The sequence below is a fragment of the Manis pentadactyla genome, chromosome 3 (assembly GCF_030020395.1).
Source record: "Manis pentadactyla isolate mManPen7 chromosome 3, mManPen7.hap1, whole genome shotgun sequence".
Lineage (NCBI taxonomy): Eukaryota > Metazoa > Chordata > Mammalia > Pholidota > Manidae > Manis > Manis pentadactyla.
The window spans coordinates 198,187,114-198,193,113 of NC_080021.1; positions in this window are offsets into that span (position 1 = coordinate 198,187,114).

Sequence of the window (6,000 nt, forward strand, 5' to 3'; positions counted from 1 at the left end):
TATTGTCATCATCCCCATTGTATAGATAAGGAAACTGAGACCAAAATGCTAACGCCATTCGCGAAGATCACCAGATTCTGCTGCGCTTCCTTTGACTGGGTTTTCTGTGGCCTCTTCTGCTTTGAAGACCCATCTCGGCTGCTGCTTCTTGCAGGACATCTTGCCAGAGTCCCACTGTTGCCACAATAATTTTGGACTTTCAGCCTCTCCTCTTCCATGTAAAATACTTAGAGATAAAATTTCCTGGGTCATATTTGTAACTGAAAAAAAATCAGGCCTTATTTATTAAAAATTCCAGTTTAACTGGGGATCCTTATTATTTGCTGAATCTTGACAACCTTAGCTGCACGGAAACCCAAGCAAGTTGACAGCAGGGCTTATCCACCTGCACGGCCCACCCACCCACCCCCGAGGCGAGCACACAGCCTGGACCAGGTGAGTGCTCAGCCCGCCACTGAACTGAACTGATGTCAGGGGCTCAGCGGACGGTGACTGCCAGGTCAGCTTTTACTATCCTTCCCACAGGCAATGGTATGTCCCTTACAGTCAGTCCCCCTCAACCAATGCACTATAAATTCAACATACCTCTAAGAATAGCTTTTCTCACCTATGACCTGGGAATACTGTTCGACACCCAGCCCCGCTTTCTTCTGGGCTACCATGCGGAGTGAATACCACGAGGGAGGCACAGTGGGGCTCTGTGGCTGAAAACAGCTGCACGTTGTGAAAGGTGATACTATTACGAACACCAGCATTTCTGATGCAGTGATATAGGAATACACAGCCTGTATCTAATTTGATTTTCAACAGTTTTAAATATTAAAAGCTACCAATGGCTTGATAAGAATAGCATGGCATTTGGCAATCTTAAGAACTAGGATGATGGGAAAGTTCTGACAAAGACGGAGCAGGAACTGAGGAGGTGAGGGAAGTCAGGGGATCTGTGATGCCAGAAAGAAGGTAAGAAGAGCAGAAGGGAAAAATCCATCGGAGAGAAGAGCAGATACTGTCTCAATACGGCCCCTATAGGGGCCCCTGCAGAAACCCCAATCCCCAGTGACCCAGGCCAATGCCAGGAAGCTCCCCTAAGATTGCCAAGTGGTTTTCCTTAATGCATTTCCTACCATTTCACCAGTTTAGGAAACTAAAGCTAAGAATGGTAAAATGCCATGTCCAGCTACTTCAGAGCTTATATACCCTCGTGTTAGGACTTAATTCAGCCATTGCTGCTCCAAGACCTGGGTTAGCAGGAAGGTTCTTTCTTGGAAAGAAATAGGTAAAGAGAAATCGGCTGCAAAAATATCCTCCTGTTGTCTACCTTCCCCTTCCTCAATCTCTGAAGATTCATTTAGTGGGTGCCTCCAATTCACTGAACCAGAACTTTAAGGATTTAATTTACTTGGGAACCCAGCACACACAACCAGAGATTAAAGTGGGAAGTTGGTGGCTAGTTCATGCAAAGCTCCAAATTCTTGGAAGATCATTAGAAAACTTTGCCAGGCGGGGCAACTGCCATTGAGGCTGATTCCCCTGCTCCACATCCATCTGGAAGGTAGACCTTGAATGACTTGTTCTCTATTTATACGTAACAGCTGGCCAATCAAGTAATTGTCTTAATCCACAAAGAATACCAGTGATCAAGCTATTTCCAGTTGCATATGTGGACTTTTAACATATAATTGTCTGTTCTTGGATATATTTTGAAATGAGCCCTCTTAATTTTACAAATGTTCCAGTAATTTACTTAATTTAATTTATAACAGAATCATAGAAAGAGGAGGCAGCTTCCTTCTCTTAACATTGACATTCTTTTCCTTTTGTGGAAGTCAGATGCCAGAATCAGCTTTTCCATCCTGAATGCATTTTTTACCTACCTTTGTAACCAGACACAGGCATTCAGAGGGATTTAATCTTCGCTAATGACTGCCACAAGTCGTAGCCTGCTCTTATCGCGGGTGGCCTCTGGCTGCATGCTGGGCAAAAATCCTTTGGGAACCAGGTGCTTTCTTATTCTCAACCTCTGTTTTTCTCTCCTATCCTTAGCCTTATCTATACTGGCAAAATTAGGTGAAGAATTCAGAATACAACCCAGATAATTCAACCAAAATTTATCTTACAGGAATTTTATTTATGTCTCTTAGAAGTGTAAGTAGGGGCACCCCTTTTAAACTAAATGACTCTGATAACCACCTCTTTTGGGCATACCCACGGCCAGTGGAGTTTTGCTGCAACAGAATCAATTTATATTCCTAATGCCAGGAGGGTGATAATTTATTTCTATGAGCCTCATGTTCCTTCTCTCTGTAAAATCAGAATCACAATTCCTACATTGCCAGGCTGTTAATAAAATTCAACGAGACTGTAAATAAGATTTCTTCATGCAGCAGGTAGTCCGTACATACTTTAAAACACACCCATTTATACATATGTACAATACACATTTCATATTGATCAGAACATTTATATTTGTACTTTACAATTTATGAAATACCTACATTTCCTATTTGATCATCCAGGCAGCGCTGAGAAGTAAGGATAGGTTGTCCCCATTTTAGAAAGGCAGAGCCCGAGGCTGAATGGTGTTTCCAGGACCCCACAGCTGTCTGCACTGATCTATGTAACCCCTAAGCTCTCCACTGCCTCTACGATACCCCGTGCACCACGGAGCTGGCTAAAGCATTGCTTCTCAAACTTGGCTGCATGTTGGAACCACATGCAAAACTTCAAAATAAATACAAACAGCTGGTTCCACCCCCAGAGATTTTAACTGGTCTAAATTGTGGCCTGGGCATTAGGATATTTTTGTACCTTCTCTCTTCATTTTCAGTTAAACTTTTTATTGTGAGATAACTGTAGGCTATGTGAAATAGAGAGAGATCCTATTTACCTTTTACTGAGTTTCTTCCAATAATAACCTTACAAAACTATAGTATAATAGCCATATTGATATTCATACAATCAAGACACAGAATAGTTTCACCACCACAGGATCTCTTCAATTTACCTTTTATATCCACACCCAACTCCCTCTACCCACCCATCCCTAGTGACTGGTAGCCACTAATCTGTCCTCCATGTCTATAATTTTTGTTATTTCAAGAATGTTATATAAGTGGAGTCATGCAATATGCGACCTTTTAGGATTGGCTTCTTTCACTCAGCATAATTCCCTGGAGATTCATCCCAGTTATTGCATATCTCAATAGTTCATTCCCTTTCACTGCTAAGTAATATTCCAGTATGGATATATCCCAGTTTATTTAACCACCCAGGGACATCTGAGTTATCTCCGGTTTCTGGCCATTAGGAATAAAGCTGTTATGAACATTTAAGTACAGGTTTTTGTGTGAAGATAAGTTTTCATCTCTCTGGGATAAATGAATGTTTTTGCTGTGTAGTATGGTCATTGCATGTTTAGTTTTATAAGTGTCTTGCCAATGGGTTTCAGTCCTGGGCAAGTTTGCTATGGATTCAGTGTGACTAAAGAAACTGACAGAAAAACTTCTTTGGGGTAAAAGGGTTATAAATAAATTCTTTATTTCCAGGTGGCAGGTCAGTCACTAGAATCCCATTCACTCAGAGCGAGTCTGTATGCAGCAATCCAGTCTCTGCTTCTGGGCCCCTCCGTCTGCATACCTGTCCTCTGGGCTTCTCTGCACAGCCATCCCACACAGCTGTCTTCTGGGCCTCTCTGCACAGTTGTCCTGTACAGCTGTCCTCTGGGCCTCTGTCCTTGGTGCTGCCACCACTCCACCCTCTGCTCTGCTCTCCTGCAGCCTTGCAGTCCTGCCAACTGTGTCACACCCAGAGCACTGGGCAGAGCTCTTTTTATAGAGTCAACAGCCATGTATTGCCCACAAACGTGCAGTGAGCTAGTCAACCACAGCCAGGTGAGAATCCTGGCCACAGGAACTCTTGTTTTATCCACAGTATGAAACTGCCAGACTATTTTTTAGAGTAACTGTACTGTTTTATATTCCCATAAACAATGTATAAGTGATCCAGTTTCTCATCTTCACCAGTTGTAATGTTGCCACTGTTTCCTTAAAAGCTATTCTGATGCAACAGCCCAGTTTGAAAAAGACATATGCACCCCTTCACAGCACTATTTATAATAGCCAAGAAATGGAAGCAACCTAAGTGTCCATCAGTAGATGAATGGATAAAGAAGATGTGGTACATATACACTATGGAATACTACTCAGCCATAAGAAAAGGGCAAATTCAACCATTTGCAACAACACGGATGGAGCTAGAGGGTATTATGCTCAGTGAAATAAGCGAGGCAGAGAAAGACAAGTACCAAATGATTTCACTCATATGTGGACTATAAGAACAAAGCAAAACTGAAGGAACAAAACAGCAGCAGACTCAAAGAACCCAAGAATGGACTAACAGCTACCAAAGGGAAAGGAACTGGGGAGGATGGGTGGGAAGGGAGGGATAAGAGGGAAAAGGTGCATTACTATTAGCAGACATAATGTAGGAGGGGTAGGGGGAGGGCTGTACAACACAGAGAAGACAAGTAGTGATTCTACAGCATCTTACTACACTGATGGACAGTGACTGTAATGGGGTATGTGGGGGGGACTTAGTGATGGGGGAGTCTATTAAACATAACATTGTTCATGTAATTATAGATTAATGATACCAAAATAAAAAAATAAAAAAAATAATATGTAGAAAAAAAGATGTGGTACATATACACAATGGAATATTATTCAGCCATAAGAAGAAAACAAATCCTACCATTTGCAATGACTTGGATGGAGCTAGAGGGTATTATGCTCAGTGAAATAAGCCAGGTGGAGAAAGACAAGTACCAAATGATTTCAGTCTGATATCTGTGGAGTGTGAGAACAAAGCAAAACTGAAGGAACAAAACAGCAGCAGACTCACAGAACCCAAGAATGGACTAACAGTTACCAAAGGGAAAGGGACTGGGGAGGATGGGAGGGAAGAGAGGGAGAAGGGAGAAAAGGGGCATTACGATAAGCACACATAATGTAGCAGGGCAGGGAGGCATGGGGAGGGCAGTACAACACAGAGAAGACAAGTAGTGTTTCTATAGCATCTTACTACGCTGATGACAGTGACTGTAATGGGGTATGTGGTGGGGACTTGATAATGGGGGGAGTCTAGTAAACACAGTGTTTCTCATGTAACTGTACATTAATGATACCAAAAAAAAAAGAAAGTCATCCTGACAGATGTGTGGTAGTTCTCATGGTTTAAATTCACATGCCTTTCCTTAATGGCTTGTGATATTGTTTTTCATGTGCTTATCTGCCAACTATGTATTCTTTTCAGTGAAATGTCTGTTTGTGTCTTATGTCCATTTTTAAATTGAAATGTTTTTAACTGCTCAGTTTAAGAATTCTTTATGTATTCTAGATATAAGTACTTTGCCAGATATATGGTTTGCAAACATCTTCTCCTAGGCTATTGATTGTTCATTTGTTTTATTTTTTAATTAATAGATTTTATTCTTTAAAACTGTTTAAGAAGGGATAGGTGGAAGATGGTGACATGAGTAGAGCAGCGGAAATCTCCTCCCAAAACCACATATATCTATGAAAATATAACAAAGACAACCCTTCCTAGAATAAAGACCAGAGGACACAGGACAATATCCAGACCACATCCACACCTGAGAGAACCCAGCGCCTCGCGAAGGGGGTAAGATACAAGCCCCAGCCCCGCGGGAGCCGAGAGCCCCTCCCCCCAGCTCCCGGCGGGAGAAGAGCAGGCAGAGCGGGAGGGAGACGGAGCCCAGGACAGCCGAACACCCAGCCCCAGCCATCCAGGCCAGAGCGCAGACACAGTACGTGCCCAGGGGGCCCTGGATGCTAGGGAAACAGGGCAGCAAGAACAGTGAGCGGGTACCGGAGGCCGGGTGCCGGAGGACATAAGAAAAGCGAGCGACCAATTTTTTTTTTTCTGTTTTGTTTTGGCGAGCGCTTTGTGGAAGTCTTAAAGGGATAGGGACCCCAATACTAG